Source organism: Drosophila mauritiana, chromosome X (assembly GCF_004382145.1).
Source record: "Drosophila mauritiana strain mau12 chromosome X, ASM438214v1, whole genome shotgun sequence".
Lineage (NCBI taxonomy): Eukaryota > Metazoa > Arthropoda > Insecta > Diptera > Drosophilidae > Drosophila > Drosophila mauritiana.
In genome coordinates this window covers 8126383-8140545 of record NC_046672.1, presented here as the reverse complement: position 1 = coordinate 8140545, position 14163 = coordinate 8126383, and positions in this window count along the sequence as shown.

The window sequence follows — 14163 nt, the reverse complement described above, 5'->3', positions numbered from 1 at the left end:
CGCAGCCCGATGATTTTGGTAGACAAAAGTGCGGCGAACAATGGCAACGCTCGCTCTTTTTTCCATAATACATTTTGTACGGCCAGACATCTCAGTCGATTTTTTGGCAACATTAATCGACGCTGAAATGCTGGATGGCCGCCGCAAGGATTGAGGAGCGTTGGAAGGAAGGAAGGAAGTCGACCATGGTCAGGGATATGGGGAGAACGAGAAACGAGGTCAGCGGCTGGTACGAAGAAATGCACTGCAAAAACAGGGCACCAACTTGAGCAGAAAGTGGGAAATATGCAACTGAAAATGTTATTTTTAAGTTCAGCAAACTGATGTTTCGTACAAATTTTTAAAGAATATTAAATTCTCAGATTATGCCGCTTGTTTGTTTTTCTCTGTGCCTTAAGCAAAGATGATGGTTTTTAGGAAGTCTTATGATTTATTTGCCTAAACAATTGATATGACTATTTTCCTTTCGACCTCGTCCTTTCGCACCGCCCATGCACGCCATGTGGGTGGGGGCGTGGCCAAGACATGTTCTCGCAACTCTTTTTGAGCCGCAGCAGATGAAAATATGTAAATAGGATTTATGGCAAACTTTTAACAGGATTTTCCTGACATATCCCGGAACGGGCGCCAAAGGATGTTGAACCACGCACACAGACACACATGGAAAGACAAATAAACAAACACGCACACACACATACAGCCAAAGCTATCTGCAGTTGTAGACACATTTATCCAAGTGAGTGAGTCCTGCCCGTGTGCGTGTGAGTGATTGTGTTCAAGTGTGAGTGCGAGTGTATTTGCCTAAATGCGGGCCGAGGGGCAATCGAAGACTTTCTTATTTACCCATATGGTATATTTGCATTTTGGAACATATTTAAATAATAAAGTGTGATTAACATACTTTTGAATGCAATATATCTTAGCCATTTTCATCAAGTTAATATCTTCGTTCCTAAAATTGCCAACTTATAAATACTAAATATTTCTGATATATTATTTTTAATATATTTTCAATAGATTTGCAGTGACCCTCGTTGACTCGATTCAATTGTGTTGTCTTAGGCTCTTCGCTTAACTGCTCGTCCAACATTCTACGCATCATCGCACCTCATCACTTACCCGTCTCCTCTTTTTTGGTCCACTCTACCCCTTTTCCCATATGTATGTATGTGCACACATATGTATGTATATTTCTTAGCCATTCAGCCCACTTTAGAATCCGCACTCAACCTGTTTCTGTTTCAGCTTTTTTTATTGTTTTTTTTTTTTTTTTTGTGTGTGTTGTGAAATTTTTTGTCTTATTTAGCTTGTGTGTTGCCATTCAAAATGTCTCCACTCAGCTTGTCTTTTTTTGTTTGTCATGTGAAAATTAAGCCGTCGTCTGGCTGAGTTTGCCCCATCCTTGGATATAACTTGCTCTACACATCATCGTCATCATCATCAGCAGCATCATCATTATCGTTATCATTATCAGCATCCCTAAAAAGCCACTCTCGAGGAACTTCTGTCGCATTGTTGTCCCAATCTCGCATTGTTGTTGTTGCTACTGCTTTTGTTGTTGTTGTTGTTGTTGCTTTTGTTGTTGTTTATTCTCCTTCTCTCGGCTGTCGACTGTCGCCTGTGTTTTGGTATTTACGCTTTCAATAATTCATGCTTAAGGGATAATCAGGATATGCGTGTATGTAAATTTTGATAATGCCATTTTCGAATGCCAAAGGACATTCCATCCACTATCTCACTTGCACGCACGTCCTTCTGTGCGAATGCTGTGTGTTCCCTGAATTTTCACACCTTTTTCCTTTCCCCATTTTCATTTCCATTCCTTTTTTTTTTTTTTTGGTTTTTTGTTTTGTTTTGCTTGGGGGTTTGCTTTTTTCGCCCAGCCAAATGTTGTGTTGGAAAATGCCTGGGATATTAGTTTTATTCTGGGATCAGCTGAATTGCCAGATTATACTGGTTAGTGTGGAAGAATCTCTGATTTATTAAGATGATATTCGATGGGGGTTTTGTGTTGGGGCGAAGTTGGGCAGCACACACATGGTTGGTTGATTCAAACGCTCATTTTATGGGGCCAGAAATGCGGCAGGCATTTAAATTACCATTTGACTTGGAAGAGATTCCAGTTAAGTTTTCGTATTTATTCGTATTTAATTCGAATCAGATTTAATTGGGCAGCAAGCATTGGCTTTCTTAATATTAAAGATGTGTCTTTAAATATTATTCAATTCATTTTGATTCCGATTATTGTGGCATCACAGCTTTATTTCTCCAAGTGTGCATAGACAAAATACCAATTCACTAAAGTTTCAATCAATTGGCCACACAACTATAAAAGTGCTATTACATTTAGCCATAAATTCTCTGGCCATTTTCCGACTTAGACCCTTTTCGCCGGATAGCCAACTCTTCCAGAGGCCCAATTACTCCATGTACATCTGGATTTATCTCCATCTTGCCGACTGGTTGTCGACACCATCGCATCCTGGTCCTAGTAATTTAGTAAATCGCCCAACAATGGTGGGTGGAAAATGTCTTGGGCGCAAATGCCGCGCAGTTAGTCATTCGAGCTATTTACTCATTCATTTCATGCATTTATTCACACTGACTTTCCCCATTTCCCAGGTGCGACTCATTTGCCGCTCACGCATTTCTCTTGCTGAATTTTGAAGCGACCCCACCCACTTTCGCTTTCGCCTTTGCTTTCTCCAGGGAAACTGTCAGCGCGCACCGAAAATGAAAAATGGTTTAAGAACAAAAAAAAAATTATAAAAAAAAAAATAAGAATAGAAGGAAAGCGAAACTCTTCCCTTTGACTGGGCGCCATTTATCCAGATCAAATTGCTATCGTCATGGCCAAGTTTTGTGGTGGCCATCCTTGCAAAATGCTGTATGCCACTACCACTGACCGAGCCAAACAAACCGAATTTGCATGGAAAATCTGCTTTCCAGCTGCTGCAGCGTCGCTTTCAGTTGCAGTTGCAGATTTTCATATGCTGATAAATTAAAAGGAAAGTATGGCAACAACAATAGCCGCTTGTGGTATCATCTGGGCGTGGCACATTGCAACAGACTACACTGGGTTTTCGATGGAAATTCCGGCGAGAAAAAATATTAGAAATCAAGCGAAAGGAAAATACGCTTAGTGTTGAAACAATAAACGAGCAGATATTAAAAAGCTAGTTTAATGCAAACTAATCAATCGAATATATATGCATATATAATTACTATATTCTTGCTTAAAAGCTTTTAACACATAATTTGTGGTTCAAGTTGCACAAGTTCTTTAAGTGTATGCACAAAAAAATTCAATTTAGTTTGGATTTTTATTTACTTTGGCATTGTGTCTTGCCTTCGTGCAGGTGACACTAACAGGTGGACGGACATATATCACTCACGGTGCAACTGGCCACGACCCCCTTTTGCGCCGCCTTTGTGCGCTGATGCACGAAATTCCGAGGCATGTTTTAGTGCAGTTTTCCCCTCTTTTGCCTGCAGTTTACTGCTTAACTGCACATATTTCAGCGTTTTCGCTATTATGTGTGTGTGTGTGTGCCTTTGCGCGACAATAATTAAAATAGTTGCTGCCTATCGTCGCATTACGCATACGCCGCGTGTGCCACCCCCCCTCCGCACCCCTCTACATTTTCCGCCATTTTTTTTTTTGCCAGCAATACGTAATTCATAATGCGACAGCCACTTCCGCTTCTTGTCTCCCACCCACCAGGCACTTATGAATATTTCTGCACCCATCTACTTCCTGCTGCAGCCTTCTTTGTTGCACCGTTGTTGTTGCCGGCTAAAAGCGCGCAATTTGCATAGTTGTAAGTTGCATGTTTGTTGTCATAAGTTTCTCGCTATTCTATGTTTTTTATCCACACCCATACCCATGCCCATTTTTCTAAAAAAAAAAAAAAACTACGGGGGCATCGCAGCAGGGGTATTATAATTTTCAACACAAGTTTGTCTCCCTGGAAAAGTTTGTTAGTTTCCTTAATAGCAGCGAAAGTATCAGGAGGCAGAAAGCATATCTTATCTGAAAACATAATTCTTAAACTTGTTAATACTTGCGCATACTTTGTTTGCTTGGAATTTTAATATGTAAATGTGAAACTAGGTTTGAGCAGTCAGGTATGTTTCAAAAACAAAATAAATGCGATATATAGTTTTTAATAATTAAGTAACATAAAATACTTGATGCTCTATTTAACAATGTCCCATTATATTTGTCATTTATGCTTATATCTGCATACTGGGTATGCTTAGCGTCGACCCTCCACAAACTAGACGATCTTTCATGACTTTTTTCGTCTCGTTTTGCCACGCTTTATTTATTTTTTTTTTGTGCGGGCCATGTTTTATGCATGCGTTGACATCATTCACAAATGATGTGGGGACCAGGTTTCTCTGGTCTGCTGGAGGATTTCAGCTGGCTCCCACGACGATACACAGAGCTCGCTTTAAATGCAGTTTTCCCAGTTTCCCCTCAGCCAGAAAAAAAAATGAGGAGGGGAACAGAAAACGGAAGGAAATCAGGCGACTGGCCAAGCCAAGCGGCTGTCTGACTTGTCATAAATCAAAAATAATTACTTTTGCCACACGGCGACAAGAACTTAGCGCAGTTGGCCCAAAAACTGGACTGGGCAGGATTTCTGGCCAGGATTAGGCTGCGCAACGAGTTGGAGATGGTGTTGGACAGCTGCAGCTGTCGGCAGCTTTGACCTCACCGAGCAGAAAATCAATCAATTTGCACTCCGTACGCTTAATTCATAGAAATGAAATTCATTTTTGGACAGGTGGGAATAAATTGAATAAACCTTGCAACGAAATACTTTCACAAAACTATACATTTTTTAAGAGCTTATATTTTGTATTCATTCAAAAAAAACTGCGCTCTTTTCAATCGAATTAAATCCTTTCAAATACCGCATTACTTTTGCTCATTGGAATGCGTTGTGTTATTAACTTGTTACACATTTAAGTAGTTAATAGTTCATGCGCTGCATTTTTAAATTGATTGCTGTTTGTTTTCTTTAATTTCGAATTAGCGAAATCATATTTAATATTTGCATATTTAAACGCTATTTCCTGAATGATTACACACATTTCATTGTCCATCAGTGCTGTTATCTTTCGCATCCGCATTTCATTCATATTTTGGCATTGTTAGTCACTGCGCTAGCTTTTAATTGATTTCAATTTTTTATTCCTGCTCCCTGTTGTTTCATTTTTTTTTTTCTTTTTTTGCTGTTTGCAATTTCAAATTCAATTTGTCGCAATCGTGCAGTGAAAAGCAACGCGAATAAATGGAAAAGCGAACGAAGGCGATGCAGAGCTTAAAATAATGAAAATAAATGCAATTATAAAGCCGGCCAAAAGCGAATTAAGCGCACAGGGCCTTCAATTGCACTCGGGGATCGTCACGAACAGAAAAATCCCCAAAATACTTAACCTGACACCCGGACACCCCAAAAACCCCCCCGCGTCCCACACTTCAAACCCCTTTTGCCGCAGCTCGTTGAAAACTTTAAGACACTTTTAAAATAATTTACACAAAAGGGGGGGCAAAAGTGTGGGAGAGGGGGAGAGAGATGGGGGGAGTGATGGGCCAAACGTTGAGTGACTTTTGATGGGAGAATTGTCTCGCAGATAAGGAAGAATGAGGGTGCACTGCGAGAAAAGGGAGGTGCTTTCACTTAAGATAGCAAAGAAAACAACTTAATGTTTTCATTTGATAATTTTACTAAATAAATATATAAAGTTATTTTTATTAGCTAATTTATATATGCAAAAAACAGCTTTATGAGTAATAGAGCACATTTTCTTTCGGTGTGTCAGTTAAAAGTTTCGTTGTCTCTGCCTTATCAGCAAATTGCAACCAGAATGTCGACGCACTGAACACAAAACTCCATACCCGTCAGCCAGTCAAATCTCTGGGCAGACATCCCACCAAGCCACCCAGCCATCCCCATCCAGCCACTCGAGGACTTTTCCGAGGAGCATCGCACCACCCAGTGGCCAGTTGGCAGTGGCTAATGCTAATGCAGCTGGCAAAGACCAAGGACGAAAGGCTTAGAGGGCGATGAGCACTGCTTAAATGCTTTGTCCTGTCCCCAGGATTTTCCTGCACCTCTGCACCTGCACCTCATCCATTCGCATCCCGAGCACTGCGCTCCTGCGTCTCCAACTTGTCTCTTGTTGCAACTTCTGACGTCTGGGACATGGCCAAGCCACCCACAGCCATCCGAGCACCTGGGCACCTGGGCAACCCACTCCGCATACCAGCGGTAAGCGGCTCGGGAAACTTGTGCGTAAAGTTTTCCTCCAAAATCAGATGAATGAATGGAGAAGTGTCTGGTGCGGTGAACGAATCAGAAGCATAAGCCGCTCTTTGTATTCCTGTAAGCAAAGCGTAACTATTTTAAATGTTTATTTAGTGTGCAGCGATTAAAATTTAATATATTTAATATTTCGATTTTATTGAGTTAGTTATAGAGCTTAAAAAATATTTTCAACTTTCGAAATGATTGTGCTAATTTTTGTCACCCTACAATGTGCTTATCCGCTGGGGCACAGACTTGTGCTCAATTTTGTACCCAGTTGTTTTGGAAAATTCAGAGATTATCCTTAATGGAAAGTAACGGGAAGACCAAACTGTGCGTTGTGTATATGTATATGTTTGTATATGTATATGTATGTTATATACAAACTTTTGCGTGCCCAGAAACATTTGCCTGCTGTGTGTTCCAAACTTCTATTCTAGTCTGTTCGAAATTTATAACGCCCCCGGCTGGGGTAAAGTCTCACCGCCGCTGTTGCACCTGTCAGGTGGGAGAGGCTTCAACTTCTCACTGTACCACTAACTGCACCACCACCCCATGCACCACCCAGTGCACCACCCACTGAAGATGTTGGTGTTGCATTGTTCTGTGGCTTTTCTGTGAGCTTCTGTGAGCGTAAAGGCGAAACAATTTCGGAATTTGTTTATGGTATTTTGTTTTGCTATTTATTTATTTAAGTTGGTTTTTCTTGGTTGCCTTTTTGCAACTTTTTTTTTGTATATTTTTTTGTCTTTTTGTTTGCTTTTATTTTCTTTTCGCAATGCGTATTCAGGCTGAAAAGTTTGCAGCTTGTTTGCTGAATGCGTTAAGCTTTTCTGCGGTTTCTTCTTGCGGCATTTAGGTTAATAATTAGTTTTCATCTGCCACGTTAAGCTTAAGGTTTCATTTCATTCATTTTTTCACACAAATCAGTTGAAGTGTTAAATGTTTGAATAGCATGTTGAACGATTTATAAGTTAGTTCTTTTCGATTTTAGTTGCCAAATTATCTGGCTGCATTTCACTAATATTTTCTTTTTTTTTCCAACACGGCTGTAAATGTGGCATTCTATGTTCTTCTTGTTTTTTCTCTCGCAATTTTGCTGACTGATGGTTCGTTTTTGGAGTGTGCCAGTTGGTTTTCAGCTTTTCCATGGTGGCGCGTGATTTTGACGGCGATTGCTTAATAGCCGGCAGGCATTGCTGGCACTTTGGGTCCATTGAAATGGCTCATTTTGTGGCATTTGCGTGGGGAAAGTGCTTTGGTGCGATGGAAAAAGCGCGCTCGAGCAATTTGTGGCACTTTAAGTGGATATCCATTTTCCCTTCGCCTATTCTCCGCCAGCTTTTGTAAAGTAGTAACCTTAAAAAAGAGGCTGTTTGGCTTATGATTAAGCCATTTGACGCAAATCGCAGTTCCGAATGGAAATATATTTTTATATATATTTTATTTGAGTGTTCAATGCAGCTGCCAGTCGACGGAAAATGCGTGTGGTGCCATTAATATGCTCGTACATATATGATTCCCTCTCTTTCGCGATTCAATATAGCCGTCTCTTTTGCAGCCCTATGTCTTTGTCTTTCATTTTTATCGCATTCGGCTAAACGAAACAAAAAGCGAAAGTTTTGCGCTTTGGCGTTTCATTAAAGTTTTGGCTCACAAAAGTATGCTACAAAATATACGAGTATCAGGACCACGTGCGTGTGTGTGTATTTCTGTGTGTATGTATGTCTGTATGTGTGTGTGTATGCGAGTGGCAAAAAGTTGTAACTGCTATCAGTTACTTTCTGCAATGAGAGACAGAGACAGCGACGGCGACATTCACATTATGAAGATAAGCCATGGAAAACAAAAGGCCAACCATCCTGGGGAAAAGCCTGCCACACACACAAACACACACACACACAGACAGGAATATACATACACATGTATACGGGATGTGTTTGTGTATGGCCTGTGTTCGTGCCAGCGCAAAACGTTTTGACTTGGCCTCGGTGTTCGTGCTTGTTGCTATTAGGATTAGAAATGCTAAATGAGATTCTTCTTCAGCAACTGACCCCAGAGAACTCGGTCTACGAATGTGCTAGAGGTCTGAATATTGGGATGCGGGTGCTCTTGGAAATGAAGCAACCATAAAGTAAGACACTTTATCGAATAAATAGTTCGTTTCGTTGTAGTTCCAATAAATCCCTAAGTTACCTCTGAGAACTTGAACATCAGCCACATAAACCGAACAGTTAAATAATATGGTCTAACCTATACAAAACTAATACCATATCTTAATGTCTAGGCATTGTAATATGTATCCAAACTGTAATGTATTGCCCAATAAATCTTGAAATCATGTCAGAGCAAAATGAATGGTACTCTCAACTAGGAAATCAGCTGGCTTGCGGTGCCCAAGCCATTCTCATTATAGTTTTCCCTTTTCTTTTTTTTTAGTGGCCAGCATAAACTGATTCAGTTCTTTCGGTAGTAGCATATTCCAGCATATAGTATTCCCCTTCTCCAAAAACGAAAGCACCAACCCCCCTTCCCCTCCCCCCCCAAGGATAGAAACGAAATGAAAGTTGTAACTTTCACTGGGCCCGGCGCGTGTATCTGTATCTATATATCTGGATGCCAGTCTGTGTGCTCTACACACAAATCAAAAACTTTTACTGCCTGCCCCGGCCCACATCCATAACTATGAGCCACGCCCCCAAGCACACTGCCCACCACCCACCTACTCATACATACACCCCCCCACCTTCCAAACATTGCCATTTCCGTTTCCATTCCCACTCGACCCAAAACTAAGTTCATTTGTCTGCCCGTTATTTTTCGTCTATTTCGCCATTGTCTTTGCGACTCATTTTCACTGGGGCTTTTGTGAGGGAATTTAAAACAATATTTACGCATTGCAAGTGGCAACGGCAATGGCAACAGCAACAAAAGCCCAGCCAAATGCCAAAAAAAAAAAAAAAAGAAAAAAATGTATATGAAAGCAAAAAATCAACAAACAGTCGCGACATTAAGCCCAACACCGAGCACACTGAGTTGGCCAATGAGGAAGCTGTCAACTAAGGCGATGTCAAGTGGCAGTGGAGAGTGGCAAGTGGCAAGTGGCGACAAGTCGGTGGTTCCGAAATAAATATCATACACTCAGTGAAAATCAGTTTTCAAATATAATGGACATGACAAGAGGATCAAGATTTCTATGTCATTTAAACATAATAGAATAAAACTGAAGTTTGTAAAGTAAAATAACTAAGCGTATATATATTTGCAAGCATTGAATATATATTTCAATTAATTTTGAATATTAAATACTTTACTTTGTAAAATCCACAGTTCCTTTTTTTATGCAATAATCTTTCAGCCCTGTGAGCGGGGTTTTTTTCTTGTTAGCCATTTGAGCTTTGTGCTGTTTGCAATTTGCTCCCTGCTTTCTTTTCGCTTTCACTTATCGGGAGCAGACATTTTTGGCTGAGTGCCGAGGCTTTGAGTGTGTGTGTGTGCGAGTATTCAAGTGTATGTGTGTGGGTGAGTGAGTGTTTGCTCGTCTTTATTGCTTTAAGTAAGCAATTTGAAATTTGAGCTGCTAAAACAGGCAGCGACAAAGACGTCCTCCCAAATTGTTGTGAGTTAATTTTCTTTTACATTGTTTGAGGGACAGACAGGCAGGACTTTCCCACACACACACACACACGCACACATGATTTAAGGGTTAATTTAACATCAAATTGAATTTTCTTAAAGCCGCCTGACTGATGGCCAGAAAGTAAGAGCATTTCTCCTTTCTTTCTTTACGTACTGCCTTTTTTTTTGTTTGTCGCGAGCAGAGCCTGAGAAATTTCTAATTACAATAATTAATGCGTCGCGTTGAGTGTTCTGTTGCTTGGAATTTTATTTTTTTCGAACGCTGGCTGAGTGCCAGGACAACTTCGCAGGCCTCGTCCTGGCGGCTGGCGTCTTTATCATGACAATGCCAACATGTCGTATGCTCAATTTTCAGGCATCATGTCTCCTTCGAATGTCGACGTGAGCCCACGTAGCGAACGGTATAAAGCAAAAAAAGGAAGTCGAACGAGTAGCACCAGCCACGCCCACCGTGGAAGCAACAGAAGAAGAAACTGAATAAAATAAAATAAATTCTAAATGAAATAAAAGAAGACGCCTTTCTTCCTATGCGCATATTCTGAAATAAGTCTTACGAGTTCGAATTTCTGCATGAGATGCATTAGCATATCATAATATACGAAAGGTGCGCGATGGAAACAAGTGACTTGACTTGTAAATAAAGGGAAAGAAACGCGAAGAGAAGGGAAATTTAAATAATTTGGTGGCATAAGGCATAAAATGCATACATTTACTTTTTATATCAACTTTATTCTCTTGCAAAACAACTTTCTTTGGCAATCCCTCAATTCAATTGAAGATATACAATCAAATGCTTATATAAGCACATATTAAAGGCTTAGTTGGTTAGAATTATACTAGTCTTAACTAATAGTTAATAGCTTAAGCAGAAACCTTAAGTGCCTTGCGTGAAACCGAAATAAGCTGAACTACAAGTGCGAGAGGCCAGTTGAAATTTAGCTCAAGTTCGGCAATCTGCTGGCAGTTCATAACCAATCCACTTCATCGCCAGTCAACTGGCACACACATGCGAGCGTTTATTCGACAACTCCTTGAGCCTTGAGCCTTGAGCGCTGCGCCTTCAGCCTTCAGCTTTTGGCCGAGTCCTTGGCCAGATTCTAGTGGTGGCTCAGTCGCAGGCTCAGACTTCGAGTCCAGAAATCTGTGCCACCGCCTCGTGGACGGCATGCAAATGGCCACCGGATGGCGGAAGGGGGGGAGGGAGGGCGATGATGATAGTGCTAGATGGGATGTGATGGGTAAGGATAGTGCAGAGGAGCAGGATGCCGAGCAGAGGAGACCGGAAACGGAAGGAGGAAATGCCAGAGTGCTGCAAAGAGAATGCATGAGCAGGCGTAATAGAAAATGTAAGAAAAACTACTCAGGAATTTGTTTTCGCCATTCGCCATTTGCACATTCGGCACTTGGCATTTGGCATGTGCAAATGACACGTACATCTGCTAATCCAAACACTCGTTCGCACATACATACATCATATGTACGTACGTACATACATAGGCGATGTCCTGAAAGTCGCACTGCCGCACATTGCGCATACGACGCGTTGCACATATCAAATTATCATGACTTATTATTATTAATATAAATTGGAATGCGTTGCGAAAACTTTCACCGTTGCACTGCCAGCCTTTTATTTTTCGTCTACACGGGTGGCATTTTCCGGGTGGGGTTTTCGGTTGATGCGGTCTGTGCGGCAATTAAGCCGAGTGCACACGCACACAATACGTGTGCCTGCTTAACTATATGCGTATCTGCGTCTGTGTGCGTGTGTGTGTGTGTGTTGGTCTGTGTGACACTGCCAAATGCGACTTGCGGTTGGGTCAAGAGCAAGGCGTGGTAACGTTGGCTTTGGCGAATTCTCCCGAGAATGGGTTCATTTTGCAAGTGAATTTTCTAAAAAAAAAGAAATATATTTCATAATTTTTAAGCAAATTTAAACAGAACTTGCACATTAAGTTCACTTCTAGCGAAATTCGAAAGTAAGCAATTATTTAGTTAGTAACTAATTGCAATGCTCTCTCGTACCATCTCTATGCATAAGTTTTGGTAATTTAATTGAATTTAATTTAATTTAATTCGAGCACTCGATCACACCGCATGCATTCACGAGTGCACTCACTCACTGTCATTATTCATCGTTGTGCCGCTTACTGCAAATGCGAACACTGGGCCATCTCCCATATGCCACATTCATTTTCGTGACTCGGCTTGGGAAATTTCTTACGATTTTGCAGCGTAAACTTTTCGGGGCCAAAAAGTTTGCCTAAGGTAAGCCCAAGACAAGAAGGGAAAATCGAGAAAATGGCCAGGATGGGAAAGTAAGGGCCAAAATGGGAAAAGGCTGGTCTGCTGGTTTGCTGGTTTTAGATCAACAGAAGTAGCCGGGATACTCCAAAACAATGAACTTTTAAAGCGCCTCCTGTGGCTATGCAGCACATTCACTCGCTGGCACACATGCACTGTGAAAAATTAAGGGGTATTTTCAATTGAGAGTATCTCAATTATCTATCTATCTATATAAACTAGAATTCAATACTCTAATATTTTGATTTCATTTTATTTAATTTTTTTTTAGTTTATTCTATATGCCCTTCTTTTTTCCCTGTGTACTAGTGTATTTTTCCTGCCAAGTGTTCTGTTATAAAAAGGCAATCGAGCGTCAGGACCACTGCGCCTTATGTCCTTAATGCGTGCATGTGTGTGTGTGTGTGTGTGCTGTGTGTGTTTGGGCTTGATGTTTTTGTGCTTCCCAGATTCATGGAACATTTCACTGTTTTAATTTTCGTTTCGTTTCATTTGCTCTTTTTATAACCGTAACCATAAACGGGTATATTGGTTTCTTGGCCAACAAGCGTGGCACAGTGTTTAACAACTCTATTTTCCGCGATTTATTTCAGCAGATTTTTATGTTTTTAACTTGCTGAGTAAATAGTGTTACACTTAATATATTTAACGACTGCCTTCAATTTGAACTATTTTTTTAAACAATTTCTTAGTTACTTGCTCTTTAATCGACATGTAAAATTAAGCGGCTAATTAAAAACTGTATGCTAGGGAATTCCTTAGTCTTAATCTGTATATTTGCCCGCTAACCATTTTTTTTGGAGATTTGTTTTTTCTTTTGGATACCATGTGTTTTTTTTTTGGGTTTTTACTTTGGTAGAAGGCCGACTGCAAATTGCGTTTCTCGGCCATATAGACAAATACATAATAACAATGCCCAAGCCGCAGCACGCACACACACACAGAGGCACACACACACACATTGCCAGGGCAGCAAATATTATGGCCAAAACAATCAAAAGTGGCAACCACAAGGCAAATAAAGAGGGGCTTGGTCGTGGCACACAAAGCCAGGCCAAAACAAAACAAAACGAAACGAAACGAAGCGTTGGCCGTTGGCTAAAAGGCAATACGGATTGCAGAATGGGAACAGCTAGCTACTGGGCCATCTGGAACTGGAAGCTGAAAACTGAAAAATGGAAGCCGGAGAACTGAGAACGGAAAACAGCAGCTACTGGACTGTCTGGTTTTGGCCAAATAATTTGGCCATTTTCGAGGCACACACACTCACACACACTCGCACACACACACAATAAATAACTCAATTGCAAGCTATTTGCTGGAAAAGTTTCCTACGCCCTCAGGCAGCCGGCTGACTTACAAAAGTCCCCATTCTCCATCGGAAAACATAACGCTTTTCCGACCCCCCCTCTCTCTTTTCGACCAATTTTCCTCGGTCTTGGCATGCAAAATAGTTGAAAAATGTAAATAACCAAAGGAACGAGCTGGGCGAAATAATTCATTAAAAGAATATCAAGTGTTAAAATTCACACAATTTACAAAAACACAAAAGAAAATTGTGCCATTGGCAATTTCCCACCCGCAACTGCGTTTCTCCGCTTGTGTGTGTGTGTGTGTGCGTATGTGCCCTTGTGTGTGTGAGTGTGAATCCTGCCCACAGGATAATGGGTAACCCGAGGCTTGGGCATAACAATTTCGATAGCTATCGCAGCACTCGAGGCGGCAAATTAAGTTCGAGCAAAAAGTAAGAGGATAAGAGGTAAGCTACTTGCATAATCGCCGATAGTTTTGGCCCACAAATTGATAGTAAGTTCATTGTAAGCAAGTTTGGGATAATTATGTAATTCGCATACTAAAGACTGTGCACTTAATTCAATGAAACTTTACTGATTGCTAGAAA